Raw genomic sequence first — 19353 nt, 5'->3', positions numbered from 1 at the left:
TAAACAGTCGGCTCTTGTCTCTGCCCTCCGCCCTCTTACACACATGTTTCACAACCCCTCTTTTCCCCCGGGAATGAATATCCTAGCATTCAGCTGGTGGCTCAACAAGGGCCTCCTCAGAATTTCTTCACCCCGGCTGGCCCCGTTTCAGAGGCATACTGTACCAGTAAACTCCAAATGCCTCCGTCTGAACGATATCGATTCTCCCAACTTTTGCACTTCCTCCACTCACTCTGGCCCCATAAGACTATTCCCCACCAAGCTACCCCCTACGAATCTTGGTGTGCGGAGGCCACGGATCAGAGGGGAGGGATATCAGTCATATATGCCTCCCTGGCAGCCGCGACCTCCAAGCCCTCTTACGCTATAGCCTGGGAGAAAGACTTGGACATTTCCTGGGATCAGAATGTGTGGTTTTCAAACTTCCAACGCTCCTTTAAACGGATTTTAAATGTTTCACTGATAGAAGCGAACCTTAAGGTTTTGACCAGGTGGTATAGAGTCCCCTCCACCCTAGCCAAGTTCTACCCGAATGCCTCACCGCTGTGCTTTAGGAACTGTAATCATTGGGGCTCCATGCTTCATATATGGTCGTCTTGCCCGAAAATCCGGTGTTTGTGGAATAAGGTCTTCCACTTGATACGTAAGGTAACATCAGTCCAAGTCCCGCAAACTCCGGAGATGGCACTTCTCAACCTCAAAATAGAAAAGATAGACAAACACTACCAGGCTTTAATCTTCTTCATTCTATTAGGGACCAAAATTACTATTGCGGCCCACTGGAAGAAGCCCTTTGTCCCAATCGCAGCGGTGAGGCATAAAATTTCCTGGATCATGGCTCAAGAAAAGCTGGTCAGCATTACCCTAGACAAAACCCGAACCTTTGAATGTATCTGGGAACCTTGGGCGAAATATTGCCACATCTCCCTGGTCCCCGGAGTACCCCCGGCTTGATCGCCCACTCTGGAGGGCCTGGATGGACCTACCCTCTACTTCCCCTTTCTACACTCACCCTGAACTCTACCTCTCCCCCCTCTTCCTTCTTCTTTCCATCTCTTCTTTGTCTCTTCCTTTATTACTCTTTGTTTTCTGGGCTCTTCTCTCCCTTCGTACTGAGGCACCTGGTTATGTCTGATTTTGACCACTTCAGTTTGAATTTCTATCTACTTGCTCCTCCGGTTTTTATACCACCTCCACCCAGTTGTCTGGGGGTGGAGGTTTTCTCCTTGATGCATAAGTACTATGTGACCATTATAAGCCTGCAACCAGATCCCTCCCTTTATTTTTTCTTTTGTCTACAGGCTCCATTTATTATAGCACTGGTTACCTAACTTCTTTTTAAGGCAGCTGGCGACGCGTGGGGAGAGTGGGGGATGGGGCCTTCTCTTCCGCAGCAAGAGCCCTGTAGGGGCGGCAGGGGGGGCCTTGCCCTTGCGTCCTCACCCGTTCTCCAACTGAGGGCTCATGGCCTGTTATTTTTTGGCCTGACCTACTCAGGGCACACTTAGCTCTAGCCTACTGTTTTTCTTATTGGATGACTAATTGGGCCTCACCTAGACGGGGCTACTGCCCCGACGGCTACCACAGTTCTACGGTAATACACTTGAGTAGACACTCTAGGGCTCGTTCCATTTTTCCTCTGGTTGTCTTATACATAGGCTTCTCGGACAGTTCCGCCTGACACAATTATCCAGACTCGCTCTAATTCTTTATGTCCTTATTACTACGCTCGTTGTGTATTGTAAAAGTGATTTCCTGCATTTTGAACTTTGTTTACACCTCCTGCTTGATGTTACTTTTCAACACTTAATAATAAAAAACTATTGAAAGAAAAAAATTGTGTTCTCTGCATTAGTCAGGTCATTACTTAAATACCAAAAAAGAATTGTAATTATTGAATAAACAGTATTCTGGACATCATTTAGCTCTTTCTCTTATACCTTATATCTATGAAAAGGATCCTTTTATAAAGAACAAGTCCAAGAAGTAGTACATTTTAAGAAAGGGGAAATTAACTAAATAGTAGTATATAAACTACCCTAAATACACCCCCCCCCCTCAAAATACACACCTTCTAAATAAATAAAAACTAATGCCGCATAGACAATCAGACAATCCGCCCGAGTGTGGGCTCCAGCGGACTTTCTCTTTTAAAAAGTCCGGCGGACTTAGAGGTTTTGACTCAAAATTGGCCGCCGGACTCGGCAGTCCGGCAGACAATCCGCCCGAGTGTGTGCTAGTCCGCCGGACTTTTGAAATGAACGGACTTGCCCACACATGGAGTAAAGTCCGTTCATTTTGAACGTGGCTCCATGTAGACAGGACTAGCGAAGGAAGTGAATGTCGTCACCTCCAAGGGTGAGATTGACACCTCGCTGGCCCCGTCACCTGGTATGGACTTAAAGGGGAAGCCCTACGCCGAAAAAACGGCGTGGAGGTCCCCCCAATGTCCATATCAGCCCCTTATCAGAGCACGCAGCCCGGCCGGTCAGAAAAGGGGGTGGGGATGAGCAAGCACCCCCCTCCTCAGCCATACCAGGCCGCGTGCCCTCAACATGAGGGGGGATGCTTTGGGGAAGGGGGGCCCTATATAGATATTGATGATCGTAGTCGGTGAACCATCCAGAATTTTGGAATACTCTATACATATTTTCTTGAAATGCACAAATATCTTTATATTGTAACCTGTATATAGAATTCATAGCAAATCTCCAGTTGCAGTCATGCTGCAATTATTGGGTGTTATTCATTGTGAGGAATTCAAATAGCAAATGCTAACAATCTGGAAAACTGAGGATATTTATTTTAGAGTTTGAAAACAGATGTGCTGAGTGCAACTGCCTCACAGAGTAAAGTTTTGATAGCTTGCACATGTTATCTTTTCTTTAACTTGACAAAAAATTGTGCCAAAAACTCAAATTTATCTATTGCTAAAAAATAATTTACATTTTTCTTCTGGCCATTAATGAATATTACTCTATGTATTTCCTGAAAACAAAATGATCCAGTAGTTACTTTCAATGCAAGAGGGTAATACAATAAGTCAAACTGATACAATAAGAACTGTATTAACTATAACGAACTAGCAAAGTCTGAAAATCCTCACCCATGGAGAAAAAATCAGCTGGCAAATGGCACCAAAGTATACAACAGATGGAAAAAATAATAAAAGTAAAATAAGGTAGTAAAAATGCAGTGTAGCTTTCCAGGTAATGTGTACGCTATCTGATAGCAGGAAACACAGTTGTAATTATATTACTGATGCTTAACAAACCTTTGGCAGGTCAGTGTCTACAATGATTTTATATGATATCATACAAAATACAATGTATGTTTGTAATTTATAGCAGTGATTTGATGGGAATGGGAAAAAGCACATTTGTTATTGAAGCCCAGAACATCAAAGTAGCTCTAGCTGGGCTAGATTAAAGTTCTTTATCTTTATTCATATCATTGATGGAAAATGGAGTCAACATGAAGAGCACTGGAGCAACGAAAAAAATTAGATCATGTGTCTGTTTTTCTAAATGAATTAGACTGTTCACTTAGCAAAATATGAATTTTATGATTTATCATGTGCAAAGGGAATAAAAAAAAAGTATTTTTTCTTGCACAAGATTAAATGATTTAAGAGTGAACACATCCTCACTCTGTTTGCTAAATTCAGTGAACTTTCAATTCCTAAGTAGGGATGGGTGAATGGTTTGGCCCGAGCATAAGTTCGGGCCAAACTTTTGTTGTTCGGTCATCCGGTACACAGCTGAACAAATGGGTCGTTCGACCGTTTGTTTGCCCCCCGAACCATCACAATGCATTGTGGCGCTGAACAGTGCATTGCAAGCCCTGATTGGCTGAAGCAGTGAAAGCTTCAGCCAATCAGGGCACAGAGCACTGTCAGAGTCATGATTGGACACTGTCATCATGACTTTATCCAATCATGGCTCATTCCCACTCCACAGTATAAAAGTATTTTTCTTTTCTTACATCAGGGGACACAGAGCCATAGTAATAACTATGTGGGTTATATCGGCATATAAGGTGCTGGACACTGGCACGCCCCTTAAGGCATGAACTTCCCCCATATAACCCCTCCCATTACTGGGAGTACTCCGTTTTTTCACCAGTGTCTAAGGTGTTGGGCACGTGTAAGGAAGTGTGTACTGAGCTCCACGGGCAGTAATCCTTTGATGAGAGCCAGCCAACCTGACCGTATCCGTTTTGATGTCTCCGTAATGGATTAAATGAACGGTACCCGGGCCTCGTCATCCGAAGACACAAGGTTTTGCTTGCAAATGCTTTTAAAGCTGGTCCCTGGGATCCAGTACTTTTTGGTAGCAAGGCCAATAAAAGTTTACTGGCAGGGTCTTCTTGCAGGTCCAGGATTGCGGGATTACCTGAGTGTACCACTGTTCCTGAAGGTTTCCTTTCAAGGTCTCGGAGCCTACTATGAAGGGCAAAGATTGTTTTTTTAATCTCTGACAAACCCTGCTACAAGGAAAGGTAGGGGAGATAATCTCTCCCTCCATGTATTGTGTTGCCATGTCTATGGAGGCTGTATTGAGCACTCACCATTCTGACGCTGGTAAGAGCAGAAGCTCCACTCTCCTCTCTGTTCAAGCCAGATCAGACCCTCAGGTATGAAGGGGGGTCTGATCACTTCCTGGGCCCCTAGATTGGCGATTTTGATCTATTTGAATGCCATCCAGCTGTCTCTTTTTCTTTAAAAAAAAAAGGAAAAAAGTTTTTTTTGGGCAAGTCGCGGCCGGAGGATTTACCACCCCGCCACTGCCCACCATGATGCCGATGCTCACGCGGGAGATTCGCTTCCCTGTTTGAAACAGGAAAGGGGGTGTTTTCGCGCGGGGGGCATGGCTAAATGGCAACAGACGCCGGCCACACGTGTAGGAAGTAGTTAGAGCTCTGCAAGAGAAGCTGCTGCCTGGCGGTGGAGGGACAGAGCAGAGTGGTTGCTGGTGAGGTTAGGTGACACAGGCATTTTCCAACAAAAGTTTTATTGATAAAAGGTATGAACATGTACAGCATGAAAAGTCGACATAAAGTACCGCAAGTACTCAATAAGTCATTCAAACATATCACATCTGTGAGGAGGGTAAATACCCTAAAATGGTACAATACATTAACACAACTTGAATAGCTTTAAATTCTTGAAATGATCTACAGAAATATAGGCCTCAAGGATTGGAACAGCAGCGTAACCCAATAATGAAGACCATGGGTGTTCACATTCTCAACAATTATCTTAACAAAAAAAACACCATTAGACCAGTTGTTAGACAGTAGAGAAAGAAGTAGGGATAAGCCCTAAAGAATGACAAAAGCTAAAATAAAAGTGAAAGTGCAAGACCCTAGGAAGTTAATGAGGAATATTCCGATGAATTTCGGAAATGCTGCCAGCAAGCCCAAATTTTCCAGAAACTTAATGGGGAATCTTTCGATTGGTGTATTAATTCTTCCATCTCAGCCACCTTAGAAATGCGATGGAACCAATCCGAGATTGAAGGAGGAGTACTGGATTTCCATAGGACTGGGATGCACATTCTCGCGGCATTAATGAGGTGCTGCGTCAGTGATCCTCGATATTTTGATCTCGAGATCGAGGAATGGTGAAAAAGGAATTGTGCAGGAGTAAAATCAACGGATAGGGTAGTGATTTTACAGAGGAGACGGTGTACCTCCGTCCAGAAGGGTTGGATATTGGGACATGACCACCAAATGTGGAGGAGAGTTCCCTCTTCCTGAGAGCATCTCCAACATGTAGAGGGTACTTGGGGGAAAAATTTGTGTAACTGGGAAGGAGTCTTATACCATTTAGCGGCAATTTTGAAACCATTTTCTTGAACTGACACATTGACAGATCCCTTGTGTATATGGGAGAATATAGTTTCCCACTCTTCTTCTGACCATTGCTGGTCCAGGTCTGATTCCCAACTGCTGGAGGATTTAAGAGATTTGGGATTACAGTCCGTGAAGAAGAGGGTGTAGATTTTAGATATGAGGTGTCTTTGAGGTTCTATCGTGTCGCAGAGAGATTCAAAAGGAGTGAGTGATCTAGCAAAGTCTGGTTGATGCTGGTGTGATGTTAGGAAATGTCTAATTTGAAAGTATACCCATTGAGGAATAGGTCGTCTGGTGTCTAAACACGGTACAGATGTACGTGGTAAAAGATTCCCATTGGTGAAAAAGTGCTGTGCTAGCATCTCTGAATGTGGCCATATGGAACGGAGAAAGGACTCAGACTGACCAATCGGAAAGTCTGGATTATGTCTAATAGATGTTAGTGGGCTGTGGTGTGACGAGATACGCTGTGTTTGGCACGCCAAGCGAAACACATGTAAGGTAGGAGCAATTAACGGGTGCTTTTTGCAGATCGTGGGGATGTGTTTCTGGTCCAACCAGGGTAAATATCTCGTCGGAATGGGTGCAAGCGTATTTTCCAGCTGTACCCAAGCTTTAGTAGCGTTATGTACTTTCCAGTCTACAACTCTGGAAAGATGGCAAGCCCAATAATATTTCCTCATATCTGGTAAGCCTATACCACCTTTTGTTTTAGGAATTGTTAGTCTGTCGTGGCTCAATCTGGGCCTCTTTCCGTTCCACAGGAAATGGGTGCAAATCGATTTGTAAGAGTTGAAAAAGGCCAGTGGGATCCTAATGGGGATTGTTTGTAGTAAATAAAGTAATCTGGGTAAGATATTCATCTTGACGATCGAGGCTCTGCCAAACCAAGAAAAGATTCCCGAGGACCATTTTTTAAGATCGGTTTGAATAGTTTGGAGCAGGGGGAGATAATTAAGCGTATAAAGATTCTTAAGGTCGGAAGGTAGTTTAATGCCCAGGTAAGTGATAGCTGAGCTGTTCCATTTAAAAGGGAAATTTCTTTGACATTGCTCTACGGTAGGTTCGCTAAGGGATACATTAAGCGCTTCAGATTTGCTAAAGTTTATCTGTAAATTGGAGATGTGTTTGAATGAATCTAGATCTTTCAGGAGGTTGGGTAATGTAACATGTGGTTCTGTAAGGAACAATAGGATATCATCAGCGAAAGCTGCTATCTTTTGTACTGTACCTGCCATTGACACACCTCTTATATCACTATTTGCTCGAATACGATTGAGTAAGGGCTCTAACGTGAGAACAAATAGAATGGGCGAGAGCGGGCATCCCTGGCGAGTCCCGTTGGATACGGAGAAGGCGTCCGACAGGTGGCCATTCACTCTTACCTGAGCTTTCGGCGAGGCGTATAGTGCCATAATATGTGAAATAAATTTGTGAGGTAGTCCTATACTCTGTAAAGTTTCTTGCATGTAATCCCAGGCCACTCTGTCAAACGCCTTCTCCGCATCCAAGGAGAGGAGGAATCCGTGTGTATTGGAAGAGGAGAGCCAATTATGTATATTAATTGCTTTAATTGTGTTGTCTCTAGCCTCCCTCCCCGGGACAAAGCCCACCTGATCCAGGGAGACCAGTCCCGGCAAGAGAGGCAAGAGACGATTTGATAAAATTTTAGCGTACATTTTTAGGTCCAAATTTAGTAGGGAAATGGGTCTATAGTTCGAAACTAGGGAATCATCTTTATTTGGTTTGGGAATGACCGTGATGTGTGCTGTAAGCAGGTCTCGAGGAGGGGGGTTTTCGGTGGAAAAATAATTAAAAGCCGCTAGGAAGTGGGGTTTCAAGATGTCAATAAATGATTTGTAGTATCCAGATGTTAACCCATCAGGACCAGGGCTTTTGCCTGGTTTCAGGCTTTTGAGGGCTATATCCAGTTCGAGTGAGGATATTGGTGCTTCGAGACTAGTGGCCGTTTCAGGAGTTATAGGATTGGGGCCATATTGGTGTAAGAATTCTCTAATCAGTTGTGTACGTTGTGCGTTCTGTGAAAAATGATGGGTATCATTCAGGTTGTATAGGTTTTTGTAGAATTGAACAAATTGCTCAGCAATTTGATGGTTGGAGGAGATCTTGTTTCCTGCTTTGTCTATCAATTGGTGGATAGTATTTGTGGCTTTCTGTTTACGGAGCGCTCTGGCTAGAAGTCTTCCCGATTTATTACTAAACTCATAGAAGGTTTTGCGTGAAAGTATGTAGTTTCTTTTAGTTCGTGTGGTTATGTAGTTTAAGAACTCTTGTCTGGCCTCTATAAGTTCGGTAATAGAATTCTCTACCTGGGATAATTTATGTGCTTTTTCCAAAGTTTTAATTTTGTTGGTGAGGTACAATAGGTGAGCGGATCTATCTTTTTTACGTTTAGCCGCAGCCGCCATGAAAGTTCCCCGAATGGTGCATTTATGTGCCTCCCATAACAGCATGGGGGAAATATCAGGGGAAGCATTCTCTTCAAAATAGGTCACCAGGCGTTCCTTCGTTGTCACAGCTATAGTGGGATCAGTGAGAAGGGAAGGGTCTAATCGCCAAATTGGGGTGTTAGGGGGATTATCTGAAAGTACTATGGTCATGGATATAGGGTGATGGTCCGAGATGAATTTAGGATCAATGGTAGCACCAACCAGACAAGGAAGATCTCTCTGCGACAGGAATAGGTAATCTATTCTGGAGTGTCTCTTGTGTGGGAAAGAAAAGAAGGTGTAATCTAATTCTTGCGGATTGAGGGTCCGCCAGGAGTCATGAAGATTTAGTTCTTGCAATCTCAGTTTAATATTGCGCAAGGTCTTGTGTGGGATTGAGGAAGTTTTGTTCGATGAATCTTGTATAGGATTAAGCGGTACATTGAAATCTCCTCCCGCAATGAGGATTCCCTCCTGAAAGTCTGACAACTTATTCATGGTCGATGTAAAAAAAGATGCCTGGCCAATATTAGGGGCATATATGTTAGCCAGCGTAACACGCTTGCCCAACATCGTGCCTTTAACGAAAAGATAACGAGCTTCTGGATCACGGAGGATGTCCTCAACGTGGAAGGAGCAATGCTTTGCGAACAGGATGGAAACCCCTTTCGATTTACTGTTTGGATTCGTGGAGTGTATTGCTGTGGAGAAGTATCTATCCGTTAATTTCGGAATGGAGGAAGATTTGAAGTGTGTTTCCTGTAAAAATACTATTTTAGCCTTGTTTTGTTTAAGGGAGAATAATAATTGGGATCTTTTTTCGGGTATGTTCAACCCTTGAGTATTTAAGGAAACAATTTTAGTCCAATTTTGGGGGTTATTCTTGTGTGGTCTTGTCATCCTGAATTTGTGGGAATGTTACAATCCCTATTGAAAGAAAAGGAAGGGGAGAGAGAAAAGAAAACTCTATCTGTTTGGGTTAATTAATCAGTTAATGTATATCTGTACTACACTATAGTCTGTAGATACGTTCAGGGCCGAACAAGCAAAGAGGTTTCACCAGACACAGTAGGGAACTGGGCCTGGTGAACTGAAATTGTTGGGAGAAATACTCACTCAAAAGAGAGTGAGGTAGTCTCACTCTGGACAGAATTCCGGAGAACAGCAAGTACCAGCTTGCCGATCCTATCCACCAGCGGTGGGCGGTGCAAAGCACAGTATCCGGAGTCTACACTGGGTAACAAGTGCAATGTTATCACTTAAGGTGTGCTCACTGGTAACCACTGTGTGTGGGGTATAGGCTCGGGTCGATTGGATGGGTGAAGGATGTGATCCAGTGACTACCCGCCAAACGAGGGAAAACCAAGTATCTGCACAGAAATGCAACTGATGAGAGGTGTAACAATTATAAAAAAAAGAGTACCAACATGGGAAAAAAAAAAAAAAAAAAAACATAAGAAAAGAAGAGGACAGGCCCCTTTGTGGAAATGAAGAGGCGGTTGGAGGAGAAGAGAGTTTATGTCTGAAAAATTCTTAGTGCATGAAGGGTAACTGAATTGTAGAGTGAAACCTGTAGAGCAGGTTGACCCCACTATTAGGGTGTTATGTGCCACAGAGGGAAACATGTACTGTTATGGAACTTATCATTAATCTTAAGCCTTGACATTCATTTAACCAAAACAAAATATAGAGTTTAGAGCCATAACCTAGACAGATAAATTTCAAATAAACGTTTCAAGAGAATGTATACTATTATCTGAAAAATTAACGAGTGTGATATGACCGTAAAGCGATGGTTAAGAGGGTAGCGCCCCCCTTATGAACCGTGTAGACCTACTGGAACGCGAGTGTCGTGTAAAAAGGAAAAGTTCCAAAAAGATAAGCTTGTAAGAAATCCTAGAGATTTCAAAGTCCTTTTCCTAGCCTCTAGGATCTTCTCAATTCGAAAGATGTGTAGGAGATGGAAGAAACCTATGTGTACAATTCAGTCTCACGGTCTCGTCCTAGAGATCACACTGGAATAAGAGGAAGAACGTTTCAATGAAGTGTAGGTCTTACAGAAAAAAACAAACAAAACCATCGTTTACGGGACTCCTTCAAAACCGTAGAGTGCACTCTTCGTTTTGGAAAGAGAAAAAAAAACAAGGAAGTCTTCGTACGGTAAGGTTGCTAGAACAGTAACAAAATAAAAACAACGTGTGGAACGAAGCGAAACAATTCTCATTCAGCGATCCCTTCGGGCTCTTCTAGAGTGCGGGGCTTTCGATGGGCTCTCTCGAACAGTCGCGTCGTTTCTCACGTCAGGATTTCTATGATCCGAAGGTGAGCGTCTACGTCTGGATCTTTGTTCCTGGAACTCCATCCGTTCGGTTTGGACATATCCGTTTTTCGCTGCTTGCGGACGGTATTCGGCATACCAATCTGGTGCTTCAGTGAGGGGGATATCAATTGTTTCACAGAAATACCTGATATCCTCCGGGACCCGGAGAACAGCCGTTCGTCCTCCCGCAGTGGCTGATAAAGCGAAGGGGAACTTCCAGCGGTACGGGATTCCCTTCGCACGTAAAACTTCCAAGATAGGCCGAAGTTCCCTCCGCCGTTGCAGAGTAATAGTAGACAGATCAGGGAAAATGTTTATCACAGTATCTTTATAGGTGACACAGGCATTTTCCTTTTGGCAACATTGTACTGTATAGCTAGGATTAATAGCAGTTATTATACTGTACTATAGCCTAGCAAGTGAAACGTTCTTTTTCTGGTACTGCCTCTGCTTTGTACTGTAAGCTATTAGTGACAAAGGGACCAGTAACCCCTCTAAGGGTTCTAAGGGGTCAATGGTATACAACAAAATAAAAACCCTTCTAAAAGAATGTCTTCCTCCCCGAGAGGTAAAAAGAAAAATACGGCCAGTCAAATGAAGCCGTCATGGGTAGAACACTTGTGTCCCTGTGTATTTCATACAAACAGGTTTTTCTTCTACCATTTAAAAGATTATTGCTATGATGTCTCTGCATAGTAGGACTAAACATAGCAGATTCCCTTCTAGTCCTCTGGTCCCTTTTGCTGAGGGGCAGGAGGCTAGGGATCAGGTAGATCTTCCCAAATATTGGAAGATACTTATTTTTCCTCTTCAGAGGATTCTAACAGGGAGGGAGTAGCCGCACAAGTCAGGTGTTTGTCTGCTCCCTTACTTAACCCTTTTGTTGCCTGCCACAGGCTCTCGAGGTATCTACCTCTAATAGGGTTCATTTGAACCTCCCACACCTGGGGATGTTTTTTCCTATTCATGCATAACTTATGTATTCTGAATAGGAACATTTCTATGAAAGAAATGGGGGGTTCCAACTATTAATGCTGCAGTCACCTCAGTGAGCAGAGTCTCACATGTCCAGTGGATAATGCACTGATGTTAAAGGATCCAGCAAGTTAAGGTTGGATTTTCCTTTTAAAGACAAGATTTCTTTTGCAGTTATGGCTGCAATTGGAGTAGCTCAGTCCATTAACCCCTTAATGTCTGCTCCACTATTGTGGTGGAGCACATTTTGAGTCACGCCAATGCATTGGAATGTGGACTCCAAGGGGTTAAGGAACAGGTGTGAGATACCTGAAAGTTCTGCTTGATCAGCAAGCCCGGAAAGGGGCTGGTGTATTTGACGCACTGTGTCTCACAGATGCTATGAAGAACTCGATCGTTTAAGCCCTATGGCTTAGACTTGGACTAGTGCATTTTTGCAGAGGTCCATGGCTGAGATATTGATCAGCCCAAGCACCAGGTGAAAACCCTTAGCCAGTCTGTGTCCCTTCCTGGAGTACGACTATTTAGAGTGGATAAGTACATCCAAAAGGGGTAAAGCTCTCTTTACCAATAAAGGAGGTTCAAACAGTTCTCCTTTAATCATGCAGCCTCTCCTAATGCCTGGGGTATCCGCCTTTAGGCGGTCTCGCCAGGGGCAGATGCAGTCTTTATGCAAGAGTGTCCATCTCCTCAGAGAATGCTCCTAAGGTTCCAGGAAAAAAAAAGAGAAAGAAAGAAGAGAAGTGTCTCTTTTTGGTCTCTGGATTAGCTGTTATCCCAGTCTGTGATATCAGAGATTGCCTTAGTGGAACAGGGGTTTTTGGCTCAAACCTTTTAAGGTCCCAGAGCCAAGCAGAGAGGTAAGACCCACTCTAGATCTCGGAGATCTGAATCAGCACTTAAACATTTGATCCTTTCATAATTCAGTCAGCTGTGTCCATCCTGCAAGGAGGGGAGTTGCATATCTCCATGTGCCAAAGTTTCCCGCTTACCAGAAATCTCTGCGGTTTGAAATATAATTTTTTTTATCAATCGTGGCACTGCCATTCGGCTTAGCCACAGCACTACGAGTGTTCTGAAAGATTTTGGCACCTCCTTTAGCCAGGTTAAGGGCTCAAAGCATAGCGGTCCTAGCCTATTAGAAGAGCTACTTTGAATAGATCATGGTCTAAAACCAGAGTCTGATCTCAGCTGTAGATAGCTGAAATCTCTAGATTGGATTCTCAGCCTAGGAAGATTCTCCTTAAAACCATCAAGGAGGTTACTTGGGGGCTGGTTATAAATACCATACAGAAGAAGGTATTCTTACCCTAGACGTGAATCAGTTCCTTTGTAGGACTAATTCAACTTATCAGGAAAGGAAAATTCCTTCATTTTGGCTGCAGGAAATACGTCCCTTACATGCAGTTTTATTCAAAGACTGCTTCAAGACACCATCCTGTTGGTCTGGAATAAAGAGGATTCAGGCCTTGTTTGTTTCCAATACGCTTGGCTCCCGACATAGGTCAGAGCCTAAATTGGTGGTTGTTATCCAGCAGGAGGGAAAATCTTTATCCTGTAAGGTGTTAACAACAGATGCCAGCCTTCTAGGCTGGGGATCAGCCCTGGAAGAAGATTCTGTCCAGGGGAGATGGTCCAGGTAAGAGGACCTTGCTTATCAACTTTGTTGGAAGTTTCAGGCAGTACATCTGGCCATAGAATCTTGGTGGTCAGATTGCAGGACTGTCCTGACAGGATTCAGTCTGACAGAGCCAAGGCGTTGGCTTACATCGATCACCAGGGGAGGCACGAGAAGTCATGTAGCCCAAAAGGAGGTGAATAATGTTCTAGCTTTGGCAGAACACAACACTCCTTGCCTATCGGCAATTTTAATATTTCAGGCGTACTACTTGAGACGCCAACAATTATTTCCGGGAGAATGATCTCTTCACCCCGACATCTTCCTAGCAATATGTCAGATAGGGTACTCAGGACATGGACCTATTCGCGTCCAGATTCATTAATAAGGTCGACAACTTTATGTCAAACAAGGGGTCCACTAGCAGGTGGAACAGGCACATTAGTCTTCCCATGGGGATCAGTTCTCACTGATCTATGCATTTCCTCCAGCTCTGCTACTTCCGTGCCTTCTCTGCATGATTAAGCAGGAACAGAAAGAGGTGATTCTGGTGGCCCCAGCGGGTCCCAGAAGATCTTAATTTATCAAGATCATAAAGAGGGCAGTTGAAGTCCTTTGGACTCTGCCATTATAGCCCGACCTTCTTGCACAGGGTCCGGTATTTCATCCTACTTTACGGACAAGGAGTTTAACAGGTTTAACTGTTTAATCCCACTTTATAAAAGATTGTGGGTGATCTCCTTCAGTAGTGTCTACTTTGACTAATGCCAGGAATCCGACTTCCAGAATCACTTACTATAGAATCTGGAAGGCATATGTTTCTTGGTATGGATCCAAGGGTTGGCACCCCAGGAAGTATGTCAATAGGCAGGATTCCTGCATATGGGATCTGAAATGAAGCTGACCTTGGCTTTTATCAAGAGCCAGATCCAGGCCGTGTCAATGTCTTTTCCTATGGCCTCTTGCTTCCCACTCTTGGTGCGTAGCTTATTCAGAGGGTAACACGGTTTATTCCCCCTATCAAGGCACGTCTAAATCCTTAGGATTTAAAATTGGTCTTGTCGGCTTTGTTAAATCAGCCATTTGAACCTTACGAGAAATTCTCTTGGTTCTTTGACAAGGAAGATAATCTTTTTTGCTTGCCATTTCTTCTGCTAGAAGAGTATTGGAACTAATGGCTCTGTCTTGTAAGAGACATTTTTCATCATGCATAAGGACGAGCTGGTTTGATGTCCTCATCCTGAACTCTTACCAAAAGTGGTAATAGGTTTTTATTTAAACCAAGATATTATTCTTCCTTCTTTCTCCCCAGAAGCCTTAATCTGGGGAAGAGAAAGCACTACAGTCTCTTGATGTAGTAAGAGCGATAAGAACCTAATCTAAGGGCAACCACTCAGGTTCGCAAAACACAGGTTTTGTTTATACTGCCAGAGGGTCCAAGATATGGACAGGCAGCGTCAAGATCCACTATTTTCCAAATGGATTTGTCAAGTGATTGATCAAGCTTCAGCTTAACCACTTGCCGACCGCCGCACGCCGATATACGTCCTATTTTTGAACAGGGATATCTCGGTAACGGCAGCAGCTGTTGCCACAACCGAGATATCCATCTCTTCAGGCGGCGGTCAGCTGTACGATAACGGTGGTCTCCGCAGCGGATTCGCTGCGAGATCACCGCTATCGGCGGCGGGAGAGGTGCCACCCCCCCTCCCGCCGCCCTCCCGCACCTTCCGCCGCTTACCGGAGCCGTCGGTAACGGCGGAGGCGATCGGGTCCTCTTCTTAGCTGGGTATAGAGACAAGTGAGGCTAAGATGGCCCCCACTCGTCTCTATACCATAGGAGGGCGGAAGCGACGTCAAAACGTCACTTCCGCCCATACCTCTTAAAGGTATATTTTTTTAAATGTCATATTTTTTTTTATTTTTTTTTGCATTTTAGCCCAAATATGAAATCTGAGGACTTTTTGACCCCAGATCTCATATTTAAGAGGATCTGTCATGCTTTTTTCTATTACAAGGGATGTTTACATTCCTTGTAATAGGAATAAAAGTGATCCATTTATTTTTATTTTTTTTAAACAGTGTAAAAATAAATAAAATCAATTAAAATAAATAAGAGAAAAAAAGTTTTTTAAAAACACCCCGTCACGACGAGCTTGCGCACAGAAGCGAACGCATACGTGAGTAGCGCCCGCATATGAAAACGGTGGTCAAACCACACATGTGAGGTATCGCCACGATCGGTAGAGTGAGAGCAATAATTCTAGCCCTAGACCTCCTCTGTAACGCAAAAAATGCAACCTGTAGAATTTTTTAAATGTCGCTTATGGAGATTTTTGAGGCTAAAAGTTTGACGCCATTCCACGAGCGGGCGCAATTTTGAAGCGTGACATGTTGGGTATCAATTTACTCGGCGTACCATTATCTTTCACAATATAAAAAAAAATGGGCTAATTTTACTGTTGTCTTATTTTTTTATTCAAAAAAGTGAATTTTTTCCAAAAAAAGTGCGCTTGTAAGACCGCTGCGCAAATACGGTGTGAAAAAAAGTATTTTTTATTCTCTAGGGTGTTAGAAAAAAAACAATATAAAATGTTTGGGGGTTCTAAGTAATTTTCTAGCAAAAAAAACTATTTTAAACATGTAAACACCAAGTCTGAAAAAGAGGTCTGGTCCTTAAGTGGTTAAAGAAGAAAATTCTTCCTTCTCATATTAAGAGCACATTCATCCAGGGTGATTAGTGCCTCTTGGGTGGTGCATCATTAGGCCTCTATGGCTCAAATCTGTAAGACCGCAACATTGGTCTTTGGTTCAGACGTTTATCCAATTTTTTTCGATTAAAGGTCATGAGGAGATTGCCTTTGGGCACAGCATACACTGCAGGCTGCAGTATGAGTCCTCTGGCCTCCTGTTTCCTTGATTCTGTCTCCCCCCTTCAGTTGCCATTGCTATGGGACATCCCACATAGTTATTACTATGGCTCTGTGTCCCCTGATGTAAGAAAAGAAAATAGGATTTTTAAAACAGCCTACCCGTAAAATCCTTTTCTTTGATTTACATCAGGGGACACAGAGGTCCCTTCCATCTTCTTCTTATACACTTTGATTGCTTGGCTACAAAACTGAGGACTCCCAGTAATGGGAGGGGTTATATGGGGGAAGTTCACACCTTAAGGGGTGTGCCAGTGTCCAGCACCTGATATGCCCATATAACCCACATAGTTATTACTATGGCTCTGTGTCCCCTGATTACATCAAAGAAAAGGATTTTACAGGTAAGCTGTTTTAAAAATCCTATTTTTTCCTGACTGCAGTAGGTTACAGTGTGGTGGAAAATGTTGTATTGAGTCTTCTGCTGGTTAAGAGAGGAGCATTGTAGAAGGCAGCGCCTAAGTGAGGCATTTTGTATTTTTTTTAATCCTCACCGCCCAGGGCTGTCAGCTTTCACATCCCACCGGCAGCATCTGCATTACATGGTGGACGATTACCTTGGGGCTAAAACAGAGATGGAGAGCTTTGCAGCTGACGATCCACTGACTTACTGGGTCATGAGAATAGACCACTGGCCAGTACTTGCCCAGTATGCTATTGAGTTGTTGGGCTGCCCTGCATCCAGTTTTTTTTCAGAACAGGGCATTCAGTGCTGCAGGAGGTTTCATAACTGTTCATAGAACGCGGCTGTCCACAGACTCCATGGACCAATTATAAAACTTAATCAGTCCTGGATTACCAGCTATGAAGCCCCTGATGCTGATGTCACTGATTAAGCCTTTTTGGGATGTGCAATCTCTGCAGAACTTCGAGGCTGTCTAGCTTTGAGGGTGTTCAATCATTTCATCTAGAAGAATGTTTTAGTATAGGTTTCATGGGCACAATTAACACCTAAAGACAAATTATGGTGGGAAGGTGCCACCAACATCCAAAGACAAATTTTTCAGCACCTGTTTGGCAGGTGCATATCATTGCAATTTTTTTACAGCAAGGCCCATTCTTGCTTTCATCAAGAGTACCTCTATAGTGTTACATTGGGAAGGCACTCCCGACACCCAAAGAGTAATTTTGAAGCACCTGTTTGGCAGGTGCATATCATTGCAATTTTTTTACAGCAAGGCCCATTCTTGCTTTCATCAAGAGTACCTCTATAGTGTTACATTGGGAAGGCACGCCCGACACCCAAAGAGTAATTTTGAAGCACCTGTTTGGCAGGTGCATATCATTGCAATTTTTTTACAGCAAGGCCCATTCTTGCTTTCATCAAAAGTACCTCTATAGGGTTACGGTGGGAAGGCACCACCAACAACCAAAGACAAACTTTTCAACAACAGTTTGACAGGTGCATATCATTTCAATTTTTATACAGCAAGGCCAATTCTTGATTTCATCAAGAGTACCTCTATAGGGTTACAGTGGGAAGGCACCGCTGACAACCAAAGACAACATTTTCTGCACCTGTTTGACAGGTGAATATTTCAAATTTTTTACAGTAAGGCCAATTCTTGCTTTCACCAAGAGTACCTTTATAAGGTTATATGGTTACGGTAGGAAGGCACCCCCAACACCCAACGAGTAATTTTTCTGCACCTGTTTGACAGGTGCATATCATTGACATTTTTTTTACAGCAAGGCCAATTCTTGCTTTCATCAAGAGTACCTCTATAGGGTTACGTTGAGAAGGCACGCCCGACACCCAAAGAGTAATTTTGAAGCACCTGATTGACAGGTGCATATCATTGAAGTTTTTTTACAGCAAGCCCCATTCTTGCTTTCATCAAAATTACCTCTATAGGGTTACAGTGGGAAGGCATCAACGACAACCAAAGACACATTTTTTCAGCAACTGTTTGACAGGTGCATTTCATTAAAATTTTTATACAGCAAGGCCAATTCTTGATTTTATCAAGAGTACCTCTATAGGGTTACGGTGGGAAGGCACCGCTGACAACCAAAGACAAATTTTTCAGCACCTGTTTGACAGGTGCATACTATTTCAATTTTTTTTTACAGCAAGGCCAATTCTTGCTTTCATCAAGAGTACCTTTATAAGGTTATAAGGTTACATGGGGGGAGGAGTCTAGTAATGGAGTGTGTCCACACCTAGCACGTCAGGTGTGCATCGGGTCTCCCGCCGCAGCTGTGATGCCACCACTCGTTCCTCACTGAACCTGGCTCTAGCTTCGGCGTACAGCCTGTAGGTGCTCCCCTCCCTCTGCTCTCTCCCCCCTCCTCTGCTTCGCATACCTGTGTGGTGGCGCTGTGGTCGGGCGTTCCATGCTCGGGGGTGGGCTCTCTCGTCCGGGGGCGGGCCCGGCGGGGCGGGCGGGGGTCTCGCTGGGGGATCCCGGCCGGACTCCTGGACCCCGTCACTTCTGGCGAGGGACGGTGCCCCAAGTGGGGCCGGGACCTCCGGAGAAATGACAGCGACGGGAGCCCTCTGCTGTTGAAAGTGACACGGTGCACTTTACAAAACGGATATGGAGAGTCAATATTGATAAATGAGGACGCCAAAGCTCCATGAGACGCCAGGGTTCCAGTATTACCAGCACGAGAAGCCTTGAGAGAGAGCACCTGTCTAAAGGGTATGTGGACTTGTATTATTAATTATTAATACCTCTGAAAAAAGGCACTGTGGAAGTCCTTCTAAGGGCGGACAGCCAGAAGGTGAAGGTGTACTAGCTGTTGAGGATAGTGCCACAAATAGCTATGCTGTGATTAACGGGAGACCTATGGAAAATAAATAAAAAGTTTCATCTTTCAAACAAATCCTTTAAATATTAACTGCAAAAAAAAAGAAGGAAGAACTGATTGCTTGTGGAATTTTATCAGGCTGCCGCTTACTAACTTTGGACAGTAAATCTATCTTGCATAAATCCAAGTTGCAAGTAACACTCAGCAGCACTCAGAATCAGTAGCAGTAATAGAGTAATAAAAGTGAGAAAAAGAAAAAAATTGATCCACCACATAACTAGAAGCCTTAATGATTTTCTCCCTTTTGGATAAAGATTGGTAAGGGAAGAGAGAGAGAGAAGGAAGAAAGGGAGAAAGAACTGGCGTATGCTTTAAGGTGGATGCAGCTGACCGAAACTATGGGATTGTAAAAGTAGCATACAACAAAATACAAGGCGGTCCCCTGAATAT

This window comes from Lithobates pipiens, unplaced genomic scaffold (assembly GCF_037356315.1).
Source record: "Lithobates pipiens isolate NorthernLeopardFrog02 unplaced genomic scaffold, aLitPip1_a1.2 Scaffold_8, whole genome shotgun sequence".
NCBI classification, from domain to species: domain Eukaryota; kingdom Metazoa; phylum Chordata; class Amphibia; order Anura; family Ranidae; genus Lithobates; species Lithobates pipiens.
This window is presented reverse-complemented; position numbering follows the sequence as displayed.